Here is a 13,942-nt window from a genome sequence, read left to right on the forward strand (position 1 = left end):
CATCCACCTAATAATTTGCTCCCACGAACACAAGGTTCGAGATCATCACAAGATTCAAACACAAATAACACACGTGGAGTGAGTTATCACATTCCTAACTAATAGAGAGAAACAAGACAACATGTAGGTATAAATATCATATAAACAAAATACAACTTACTTAAGCATAGCTCACGTTATTTCACCACTTTATCACATAGCATCACATCACAACACCACACGTCTCATTCGTTTTCACAACATTCACGTACTCAATGATCAAAACACAATATCACTAAATCAATCAATATCGATCAATACACAAGTGTTATGCAACAGATTCACTAAGATTCAATCCTATATGCAATGTGGTACCATGTCAGTGAAAAACCTCGTCGGGCGCCTAGGAGTACATGACAAGACAAACTACACACTAGCAAGTCAAGTCACTCTCACTAGGTAAAATCATAAGGAGACCAGTCAAGGTCACGCTGTTTTGCGAGAATGCTCCAACCATATGGGATCAACATAGGCTTAAAGGAGCACTCAAACCGAGTGTATTTACCCCCAAGGCCTACACTCCGAAGAGTCTGTCAGGGCCTCTCCCTCCTGATTCAGGTCCAACCTAGAAAACATTTTACCACACAGACTCTATCTTTGAACTGTACAAAACACACGACTCCTCAATTGTTCTCAAAATAGTTTTATCTCGTTGCACTTGTGATTAAACTCGTTGGGTCCCCACAGTGGTTCCCATCACAATACTCGTCGCACATTAACTCGTCGCCCTTGAAGGGTCTTATAGTCGTGTGATTGTACAATTCATAGCTCATATCTCAATGCACACAACATCTCAATGCACACATATATATTACAAGTCAATATATACTCAGTTTATCATATATATTCGGTCTCAATCACAATGGAATGGTATAATCTCAAAGTAGCATGCTATCACATCTCATGAATCACACACACTTTACCTACGAATTATGTAATACACACAACTACTCAATTGTTTTCAAAGTCAATTTAACTCATAAGGAGACCAGTCAAGGTCACGCTGTTTTGCGAGAATGCTCCAACCATATGGGATCAACATAGGCTTAAAGGAGCACTCAAACCGAGTGTATTTACCCCCAAGGCCTACACTCCGAAGAGTCTGTCAGGGCCTCTCCCTCCTTATTCAGGTCCAACCCAGAAAACATTTTACCACACAGACTCTATCTCTGAACTGTACAAAACACACGACTCCTCAATTGTTCTCAAAATAGTTTTATCTCGTTGCACTTGTGATTAAACTCGTTGGGTCCCCACAGTGGTTCCCATCACAATACTCGTCGCACATTAACTCGTCGCCCTTGAAGGGTCTTATAGTCGTGTGATTGTACAATTCATAGCTCATATCTCAATGCACACAACATCTCAATGCACACATATATATTACAAGTCACAATACTCATCGCCCTTAAAGGGTCTTACAATTGTGTGATTGCACAGTTCATAGTTCACAACTCGATACACACATCTCATCTCAATACACATGTATTTCACCATTCATCATAGGTTCAATTTATCACATACTCACAATTTGAATCACCATTTCATAATCTCAACATAACAATTTATACAAAAGGTTTATCACAACATGGGGAGTAACACCCCTCAAATAATTTCACACAATTATATCAAAATCAATTAATCAAAATCATGGGTCAAAACACAAAAACATCAAGAGCACTCAAATTTATCAATCAATTCTTATCAGAACATCAATTGGTACGTAAGACACAACAATATTGTATTTATAATCATAAAGGAAAAATTATAATTCAATAAACATCCCAAAATAAACCTCAATTTAATCCTCTAAGGATCCCTACACATGTTCATTCTAACCCCAATTGCAATAAACTCATCCTTTACCTCTAAGCGGGCTCACGTGTATATTGTGACAGCAATAGCGACATCTCTAGCGGTTTCCTGAGATTCCTCAAGTTTTTCCTCTGACTGCTCTGATAGGGTTCCCAAATGTTAGAGAGAAGGAGAGGGGATTGAAGCCTCCATTCCACTGCCTATGTGCGATGAGTATTTCTCCCTCCATAGATATTATTTTACAAATCTCAATGGTGAAGATATGCAGAAGTGAAACACGAACTACATATCAAAATTTCATGACAATCCAACGGTTAGCGAGTCTGGGATCATGGTTTTACTGAGACAGTTGTGGGTTTCTACGGGAAAAGAAAAAGCTACGATGCAAAGGGTATTTCTCTCAGCTCAGATTTCACAACGATCCAATGGTGAGAATGTTGAGAAATGAGTTCCGAACCTGGTGCTCAAATTTCAAAACTATCTAACGGTGAATCAATTCGAGATCATCATTTTTCTAAGATAGGTTTGGTGATATGCAGGAAAAAGAGAGGGTTTTGGGAGGAGGAGAAGGGAAAACGAAATTGAGAGGAAGAGGTGGCGTAGAAAGTATCGTCAGTCTGAAAATTGACCTAAGATGCCTCTATTTATAGATAGGGTACTCATAGCCTATTATTTACTCTATTTATTTATTTTTATTATTTTATAAAAAAGAACTCTATTTTATTTCCTATCAAATGAATAAATCAAATATATTTTTTTTCTTCAAATCATTATTTTAATGCAGTTATTTCTCTTTGTTTATTTAATTATAAAATCTCACCATTTTCTAAAACTTTATTTTTTTTACTAAAAATTCTTTTTAATTTATTTACGGAAAATGGAATGTTACAATTGATGCTTATTCAGACCACTTTAGTAGTGCATTAGATAACCATCCTATTCGAGTGTCCATGCCTTATTATGGAGTCATTAAGGAAATCTGGGAGCTTGATTATGGTGAATTTAGAGTGCCTGTTTTCAAGTGCCAATGGGTTAATGGAAATGCAGGTGTCCGTCAAGACAAAATGGGGTTTACTTTGGTTGACCTTCAAAGGATTGGTTACAAGGACGAGCCTTTCATCATGGCAGCACAAGCAAGACAGGTGTTTTATGTTGAAGATTCGAGTGACTCAAGATGGTCAGTTGTTCTTCAGGGGAAAACAAGTGGTATCCTTCCTGATACTGATGCTTCAACCCTTGATGTTAACGAGATGCCGACGTTCTCCCCACAAATGCCTTTCATAAATGCTGAAAATGAGGAGGATGATGTATATGCAAATCGTATCGATCATGATGAAGGTTTATGGGAAAATATGGCTACTTAAATGCGATATATACCCAAATAATGTTTAACTTGTCCACAGTCATTTTGAATTTACAATTACTTGTCTTTCATTACAATTTGATACTTACATGTTGTTCTAATTAACTTGGCTTACTTTTCTTTTTCTTTTTCTCAGGAGCCATGGCAACACCCCCAAGATCCCCTCCACCTCCAGATTCTCCAAGCGCAATTACAAAAGGGAATACTCGACAAACTACCAGGCTCAAAAGATTGACTGCAGAAGCTTGGATCAACCACGACCAACTATGAACGTCAACCCTATTACTGGTAGAGGATCTGGCCCTCATAAAGAAAAATTTTGTAGTTACTTGGGGGTAGTGGCGTGGGAGAAAATCCCTATTGTGCATTCTACTTGGAAAGTTGTTCTCGAATGTCTAAAAAATCTTATATGGGATGACATTTTGGCAAGTGCACTTAAGTAACCACTTTGCTTTTATTTATCTTTAATTCAGGTGCTAATGTCATTAATGCAATAAGTGTTTCAAAACTATTTATTTATTTAGGGTAAATTTAACATCCCTAAAGGAACATCTGTGAAGAAGAAGGTCATGTCCACGGTTGCAACCAGATGGAGGCAGTTTAAGTCCTCCCTCACCACTAGATATGTATATGCTGAGAAAGACGATGAAGATAACCATGACCCATCTGCTAAGTATGGTTTGGATTGAGAAACATGGGAATAATTTGCAAAGAGTCAACAAACACCTTGGCAGGTTTGAATTGAATTGTTTTTACACAACATTTTAGTTAGGTAATTTTTGTTAAAGTCATTATTTAGTGGATAGTATTTGTAAATGCCGACAGGGAATACGAAAAAAGCACAAGAAATTCAAAAATTCAATGACTCTCCCCACTTACTATCTCGTGGAGGGTACGATCTTCTTGAAAAAATATTGATGGCCGAGAAAACGAAGACAAGACTGAATCAAGGTGAGTTTACTGGAAGATGGCTATAACAAAGCAATATGGCCAAATGACATCTACAGTAGCTCAAGAAATCTCTTGACAAAATTGTAAGTTCAATTTATGACTTGATTTAAATTAAAATAATCCCTCTTCGAATCACACTTATGATTCCTTTTTGTCTCGTTGTGACATGATGATTTACAAGAACTAACAAAACAAGGGAATTTTGTGTCGCATGGTCATCACGACATACTAAAAACTGCGCTTGACCGTCCAGAGCATCCTGGTCGTGTTCATGTAGCTGGACATGGTGTCACCATTGGTAATTACTTTGGACAACATTCCAGAGCCTCCAACAGTTCTTCGGCAACGATCACCCCAGATCAATTGGTGGAAATCATAGGAAATCTAAAGCAAGAGTGGAAGAGAGAGGTAGAAGACAAAAACAGACGAACTATGGACATAATGAAAAAGGAGTTGGATGCAATCAAGACTGAGTTATCCCAAATGGCCATGCAACACTTAGCCCCTGTACGAGCGCCTAACCCTGATGTATTATTGGTTGCACGGGTTAGCACCAAAGAAAGTTATGGTGAAGCTGCTGCAAATGTTGTTGTTGAGGACCGTTCTATTGTTGATGTCACTACTATGGGCTTGTACATTGTTTTTGGCCACAATACACAACTGGTGGCCTTGGGAAAGGTGTTTGAAGCTGGCGGCATGATACACAATGTTCCTTACGTAGATGATGTGGTCAGGGTCTGTGTTGTTACTATTTACGATGGTGACGCCAGGGTCCCATTTCCCACGTCAGAGATTCAGTATGTCAGGGAGGCTAGTAACACATTCATTGGATGGCCGACACATCTTGTGAAACCTATCTCTGATGTAAGTAAATTCATTTTCCCTCTAGCTCATGTCATTTAAATTGCCATTGGTAATACCTTTTTTTTTTATTAAATTTAATAGTTATTTTCTTCAACCATATAGGATTCAAATCATAATGTGCGGAAACTAGTAGGACGTGTTGATGAGTGCAACGCAGGTGTTGCAACGGATCCATTGGGAGAATTGATGAAGATACTGTATGACGTGTACCAGAATCCAGTGGAACTCCCGTGGGAGGCGAGCCAATTTGAACTTCCAAATATAGGCGCAAAATTTTTCATCACACATGATGATGTAGCGGAAATAATATCAGGTCACAAGTGTTTAAACATATCTATAATATAGCTGTGGATGATGTAAGTCATTTAATTGCAACCTTTAAGTTTGATTACCTCATAACCAACATTTTCCAATCTAATACATTAACAATAATCATTTGCTTGTCTTCGAAATAGGTTTATGGATGAGTGCGATAGAAGCAGAGGTGATGGGTCACTGCATGGTTTCCTTGAGCCTCAACCTATACACAATGCTAAGGACAGACGTGAACAATGCCAACAATACATTCAAACATGGGTCAAGGAATCACAACAACAATTGTACTTAGGAGCTTACTTGCATCAGTAAGTTAAACTTTTGTATTAAATAAAAAAATTATTTGCTTGAAAAAGTACCTAATTATAATTGTCAACTTCAGGGCACATTGGCAACTATTTGTTCTGTGTCCAAGGGAAAACATGGTTGTTTGGTTTTGTTCTTTGCGGAAGAAGCTTGATATTAACATAAAAGCCGCAATTAATGGGTTTTATTCAAATTTATAAATGATGGTCTTTGGAATTGTTGTTCGATATACAGGGTGAATGTTTGTCATATATATGGTTTTCTGTAATTGTTTTTTACTAGTGCAATGAAGACAATAACCAGTTCTTTCGAAGGTATGTCTGATCAAGCTGCACCTCGGTGGGTTGAACCCAAGGTTAGAAATTATTTAATCAATACCTGTTTTCAATGAACCCCTTTGTAATTTTTTAAGGGTTGACGGTTAAATATATTTTCACTGTTAAATTTAGAGTCATGTTCAAATCGGAGGGTACGAGTGTGGATATTATGTGATGCATTGGATGTGGTGCATAGTTACTGCCGGTTTGAAGGATGAATGGAACAAGGTATATTTACTGCTTCAAATTTCAATCGTTACTTTCATAATATTTGTTAAGTTACTAATAATGTCATGGATTGTTAATTTTTGTTGTGGTTTTCTGATGGATTAGCGTTAGACGTGGAGCCCTCACAACACTTCGCAAGAAATAGGCAACATACTTTTTAGCTATTAGAAATAGCGGATGCTAAATATGATTTACATTATCTAGGAGTACATTTTTTCTTTAATGACACCCTTTGGTTAAAAAATTTAAACAATTGTTTCATGTCACATTAATGGTTGCAAAGAACCTACTTGATGGTTTCGTGAGCAGACTGTATTTGAAAGGCACAATTAAGGTCTCCATTGTTTATGCTAAAATTATTTCATTTTCTAGTTTTATTTTATTACAAAATATACATTTGAATAGGATCAATGCACTTTTCTAAGGTGTTGTATAGCTTATATGTATGCTTTGCATTTTCAATGATGTTGTATAGCTTATATGTTTGTTTTCGACAGTTGGGCACTTGTTAGACCCTCTCTATCTTCAATTCTGATAAGTCATAACCTGATCATGCGTATCAAGTGCTCCTTGCCTTAGGTGTCTCCTAAGCATGAATGACCGGTATCATCCTTTGATAGTATACATTTTTCATTCTTCTGATAGTGTATCAGGTGCTCTAGCCGGTTTATGAAGTTCTCTTTGAGCGTCTCAACACTCATCCTGGAGGGTTGAGGAGCTTATCCATTCTTCGAGAAGATATCCTATCTATTCTTGCGTAAGTTTATGGCAGATTCTTTACAAATTTATATTGAACAATTTTTCTATGTCTATTTCCTTATGTTACAATGACAGAAGGAGCAAATAAAAGAAATCTTAGTTCCTTGTTTCCTTTTTAAATTTTAGTGAATTTTATGTTAGATAACTCAGATACTGATTGTCTTCAATCGTCTGCACAAGGATTTTTGCTATGAGGACTTTAACATAAAATAAATTTATGAAAGTATGAATTTTAGATACCTACAGTTCATAACATTATTGGGGAAAAGAATGAAAGAAAGATAAGACAAGAAAAAAGGGTCAACCTGCTTTCCTGAAATTTTGAGTATGATAATTCAATCATTCCATTACAAAAAGAGGAGAATATTGCATCGCTGAGAGCATTGGATTCTTATTAAATGGAAAATTTTATTACATGGCTTAGTCTTGCTACCTTAGATCTTCACCAGATTACATGGGATGATCTTGCTTCTTTGCTGGAAAAAATTGTTGGTAATGAAGTATTTTTCTACTTTTTCTTGAATCGTCATTCAATGTAGCTCTGGTCTTCCACTGTATGCATAATCTTTGATATCTTGTGTAGGCTGTGCACCCTATCAGCAACCTTCTAGATCTTAAGAGAAGACTGGGAATTGCTCGTCATTGTTTTGGATATTTACATCCTGCTATTCCTGGTTAGTAGTTCTTCTAACACTTGGTTACTGAAAGATAATTCTCTACTTTTCACAATTTTATAATTTATATTGGTGATTTAATCAACACTTAGTTTGATTGGGCATAAATTGCAGTCTGGCTTAGCAGGGATCAACTTGGGAAAATTTCTCATCAAACGGGTTGTAACACAGGTGAAAAGAGAGATGCCACATATTTCTATAAATATTTTATCAATTACTATATGGAGATTCATGGAATTTGTGAATGCACGACATTTAATTAACATAATTCTATCTTAAGTTTTTCTTTTTAACCTCTATTTCATACTTTTTATTTCTGTGGTTTTGATATGAATGGTATTTTCCACAAAAAAATGTGTTGCCTTCTCTTTACTCTTCACATTTGATGGGGAGATTTTCCAAGTATATTAGTACAACCTTATGGTTTCATTCTTTAAATTGCCATGTTTTAAACTTTTCCCCTCCTCTCAAAGATGCAGATTTTTGGAATCATTGTTCTCCAAAGATTGTTATAGAACTAAAGGCACATGGCAATTTGCCAAACAGACTATTCTCTCAAATTGATATATCTTTTTAGGTCATTCTAGAACAATCTAAAAGTAATATGCTTTATCATAGTAATTATTGGACACTCATGTTATGAAAATTTCTTGATAAATGTCATATTTCATAGGATACTGCTATATCTTATGTATTGAATTTTACTTGTGTCCACTCACATCTCACATTGGTGATCAATTTTTGGCTGTAGACCTTTGCAACCCTCAGTCCTATCCCGGGATTCATGTCATGGCTTTTATCCAAGTTAGCATCTCAAAGACTGCTTGCTGAGGGAGACAATTTGTCACAACCACAAATGAGTTTACCTAAGTAAAATACATACTGTTATCTTCTTTATATTTTATGTTATAGTATTGTTGGAAATTTTTTGGCAACACCACTAGTTACTTTTATATCGCAATTTCATTATTCCATTCATTCACATTGAGGGAAACTTCAACACTTGATGTGACTCAACTGAATAAAGATGTTGCTTTTACACCAATGATGCTAAGTCTGCAATGAGAAATCCAAAATTTTGTGTTGTTCCTTGAAGTGAAAGATGCTAGACGTAAGTGGCCTAAAGTATGATAGAGAAGTTGAAATGAACTTCCATTATAGCATAGGATAAATTTGATTTATGGGTATGATCTGAAACCATTGGTGTGCTTTTTATTCAAAAGTCAGAAAACATGGTTTTCAACTTTTCATCACCACTTGGTATTTTGATGAAAACCTAACAACACTCTCCACTTGACTCTTCTGGTCCACAGATTCTGAATCTCTTTTGCTGTTTAGATCACAAAAGTAAGATTGAAAGTAGTAAAAAAAAAAGAGTGCATATAAAAGTCCATGGTGAGTATGACTGCTACTGATTCCTCAATTATTTGGATGGTTTGAAAAGCATTGTACATAATAGGTTACCTTCCCAAAAACCTTTCAAAGTTATGTAATAATTATCTCATAATCACACCTCATGAAGCTTCAAAGAAGCTACGTAAGCTAGCTTTGGCATCTTTTCCACTTTTTCCTCGAAGCCTATAATTATATTCAACCCAATCTGCACTGGACCAAGGGTTCAAAGACATTTTCCTGATCTTTTGTTGTTCCTAGAAAGCAGGTAGTGTAATTTGTTTTACACAAGCTAGTTAGGTAAGACATGCCTTACCAAAAGTTTGAGTCTAATTTTACATCATTGAGTTACTCTACTTACACCGACAAACTGACAAAACAAAAGCCATACAGGCGCATGTTCATTAGCAAAATTTAGATTAGTTTAAACCATTTCAGCAACTTATCATGTGCTTCTCTTTCATGCAATTAGCTTTAGTAGATTTGGCTAATCACATCACATGCAGGGAAAATTTATGTAGTTCCCCAACATATATCTATTAACTTTTGATTTCAAGTAGATCCAACATAGTTTGTCTTTAGTTTTATTAGCTTAAGCCTTTCTATGGGATTAACATGCAGTAATCTTCATGAGCTTGCATTGAATTGATACTTTGATAAAGATGGATGGGAAAAACTCTCTACAAATAACTAGAAGTGGTACTGGTGCTTATGATGATGATGGACATGCCAAAAGGACTGGTAAAGTTCTCTAGGACCATAAAATATCCATTTTGATGCATATTTGCATTTGAATCCAGAATTTTAGTCCTTCCATGAATTCTGCCAGGGAATTTGCAGAGTGTTATAGCTCATATCATTACTGTTGTTATTGGTTATGGTGTTCTCTCCCTTGCATGGAGCACTTCTTAGTTAGGATGGATTGGAAGGCCAGCTGCATTGCTTTGTTGTGCAATTGTTACCTATATTTCTTCATTCCTCCTGCCTAATTGCTATAGAACTCTTGATCCTGTCACTGGGAAAAGAAACTACTTTTACATGGATGTTGTTAGAGTTTATCTTGGTAGTAACACGTTGAATTCTTTCTCATGTTCTTCTACAATCATTTTAGCTAAACATAGATATACTTTAAATGAACTACAATAATAATAATTGTAATGTCTAATTATATTTATTGTTAGTTCAGGTTATAAAAGGACATGTGTAGCTGGCTTCCTTCAATTTTTGACTTTGTATAGTACTAGTGTTGATTATGTGCTAACCACAGCAACTAGTCTGAGGTACTTTCCTCATGAAATGAGAATACCACCTTAGCCTTTTCTTTTTCTTTTTATGTGAAAATAGAGAGACTGGCTTATTGATTTATTTTGGTTGTTGTTGGGGCCATATAAACTAATGAAGCATGCTTATTCATTTTACAGTGTAATTCTGAGATCAAATTGTTATCACAAGAAAGGGCATGAAGCTCCTTGTAAATATGGTGGCAATCTGTATATGGCACTATTTGGACTTGTTCATATTGTAATGTCATTCATACCGAATCTCCATAACATGGCATGGGTTTCAGTTGTTGTGGCACTTATGTCCTTTACATACTTATTTGTTAGACTAGGACCTGGCATAGCAATAGTCATAAGTAAGGCTCATCTTCAATCAATTGTTTTCAATTTAATATCCATATCATGCTACTACTACATTGGTTCTTAGGACTTTGGTTGCACTTGCAAAAAATGGAAGAATTATGGGAAGCTTGACAGGAATACCAACTGATAAAATTGCTGACAAATTTTGGTTAGTCTTCCAAGCACTTGGTGACATTGCCTTTGCCTATCCATACTCCATTCTCCTTCTTCAAATCCAGGTACCTTAACATTTCATGCATTTCCAAATTGGGTGGGTAGAGGGTGACATAAGACAAACAGAAAAGAATTTATAGCTAAAACAAGGTACTGAATTTTGTTGAACAAAGGACACTATAGAGTCTCCTCCACCAGAAAATCAAACCATGAAAAAGGCCTCCATGATTGCAATCTTCATTAGAACATTCTTCTACCTGTGTTGTAGATGCTTTGGATATGCATCTTTTGGAAATGATACACTAGGAAACCTCTTGACAGGGTTTGGCTTTTTTGAGCCTTTCTGGCTCATTGACCTTGCTAATGCTTTCATCATTCTTCACTTGGTGGGAGGATATCAGGTACTACTAATGTTACATATCAAAAGTAACTTCAAAAGTAATTTTATGCATTATGCATAGTTTTAAGTTTAGAAATGCATGATTCAAGACTCAGATTGCATGATTAAATATGGTATGCTTCGACAAGTTCACAATTTGCATCGTGCTATGAATCACAATTCACAAATGACTTTGAATCATGTGATGCATACGTGAACTGATACGATTCCATTATGATTGATATGAACTGCAACATTCAGTGATTCAGTTTTTTCCTCTTTTTTGCTTTTCTTTTCCATTTTTATCAAAGAAATTGAAAACTTATATTAACTTAAATTGTTAATTGAAAACAAATTGAAGGAGTCCAACTAAATGTACCCTATGCACTATCACTCACTCTAAGCACTGTTGTTTCATTGCTTTGTAGAGTTTTTCTTTAAGAACGCTTTACACAATCATCGCTCACATCATATACTTCTTATTTGGCTATATCGTTGCTTTGTTTTTTGTTCTTCTGAAACAGAATCTTGCTGGTATTTTACTTTATAACTTGCTAGCAGATGAGTCATCCTTAGGTTCAACTCTACTAACCATATAAAAGTTTTGATTTCAACCTTTTTTTATCTGTGTGAATGGATCATGCATGTTCATTGCCACACTTTTAAATCTGTAATAAATAATAACATGGGAAAGATATATATATATATATATATATATATATATATATACAATTCACTGATGCAAACTACCATTTGCTTTATTTGCAGGATGCTTGGATACTTTACAATTGGGTAAATTGTGTGTTGTTAAAAGATCATTTATTTCATTTGCGTGTTCAAATTTAGGAGTAAAATCATGTGCTCCTGTGCTGTATAGTGTTTCAATCATTAATCCATTCCATTTTAGCTAAAGCACATGCATGAAGCTTCAAACTCAGCTGTTGTTACCAAAACTTATTACATACATGCATGAAGCTTAGAAATTATATTGTATTGTAATGGTCCTATATATATTCATTTTTTCATACTTGACATTAGTCTCATTTATTATGTAAATTTCTGTGATATGAAATTAAATGATTCTATTCAATTGTAAGTAGACTTCATAATTGTTGAAAATGATGATGATACCTTTGGTTTCCATCAATGTATAGTGTCTTGCTTAAAGCTACTAAAGCACAAAAAAAAACCAAAAAATAAATAAATAAAAGAGCACAAAAAAAAACCAAAAAAAAAAATAATAACGTTCTACGATGGTTATGCAAGTAACCGTCTTAGAATGTTAGAGATACTAAGGCGGTTTTAAGGATAACCGTCATAGAAGCCACGACATTCTAAGACGGGTATTCTAATAACCGTCTTTGTATGCCTAACATTTTAAGATGGTTTTTGCATAACTGTCTTAGAAAGTCAACTACAACAATGACATTCTAAGACGGTTATTGGAATAACCGTCTTAGTATCCCTAACATTCTAAGACGGTTATCGAAATAATCGTCTTAGAAAGTCAATTATGGTACCTACATTCTAAGACGGTTATTGGAATAACCGTCTTAGAAAGTCGACTCTACTAAGACGGGTTAGGACCAAAAACCTCCTTCGAAGATGAAACATTCTAAGACGGTTATTCCAATAACCGTCTTAGTATAGTTGGTTTTCTAAGATGGGTTCGAAACTATCGTTATATAGGTTGTGCCATTTTATGACACCCATTTTTACGACGAGTCAAAACTGTCGTAAAATGTCCTATATGACCGACTTAGAAAACCGCATTTCTAGTAATGCATGAATTTTAACTAATAACTTTAAAAATTGGAGATAAAAACAAGTATGACAATCAATCACTAGAATAAAAACAAAGAATTTGAACTAGGATCTATAGAATGGGTAGTATAAAGAAAAAACTGATCAATATCGTGTGTACTATCTATTATCACTAGTAAAATTTGTAAGGAAAAAAAATAACATGAAACAAAGAAGACATTTACCGCAACATAGCCTCTTCAAATATTACACTACTTGCATATTTAGTGGCTGGAATCCATAACCTTTGATTCATCTGCAGTTATCATGATATTAGTAAATATCTATACCATGATACGTGTTACTAGTAATAATCACTTTACTTGTATAATAGTAATAATCACTTTACTTATATTCTAGTAATTACTTTTACTTTCATCCCGTCACGTGTTACTTGTTGAGTTCAACAATTAATGCCTTGGGTTTAAAGGCAATATGCCTCTGCTTCTAATTGGTTTTACTTTAGAAGCAAACACTTTGTATTCATACCCAAAAGGTAAATTTAGTTATGTCTTTCATATCATTATCCTCTGTATTAATTTCCTAGTTTCTAAGATAGATCTTATACTTGTCTCATATTTGTTTTTTTTGGAAGAATCCAAATGATATTTGATAGCAGTAGCAACACAAAAACGCAAGACAACACCACGGGCCTTATAACAGAAGCTAGCAATAATAATAACAGGCCAAGAAGAAACATAAGGAAGCCCAATTACCTTCAAGAGTATGTCTGAGGTTCCAAAGTCAGGTTCATCAATTAGTAGCAATGAGCCATTAGCCTTGAGCAGTTAGAAGCAATTCCACTAAGTTGTTAATTCCACTAGGCTATTAGCAAATTCTATTATAATAGATTGCATTTTGTTAGAATAAATTAGTATAAGTATGTAAAGAGGTGGAATTAATGAATTAAGCAGAAACTTATCTCTATTAGTTTTCCTTTC

General features: G+C 35.1%; 1 pseudogene; it reads left to right on the forward strand.

Annotated features, from left to right (window-relative positions):
- Positions 1 to 9,278: 9,278 nt before the first annotated feature.
- Positions 9,279 to 11,280, forward strand: LOC114398577 (annotated as a pseudogene).
- The last annotated feature ends 2,662 nt before the right edge of the window (positions 11,281 to 13,942 follow it).

Source organism: Glycine soja, chromosome 19, assembly GCF_004193775.1.
Source record: "Glycine soja cultivar W05 chromosome 19, ASM419377v2, whole genome shotgun sequence".
Lineage (NCBI taxonomy): Eukaryota > Viridiplantae > Streptophyta > Magnoliopsida > Fabales > Fabaceae > Glycine > Glycine soja.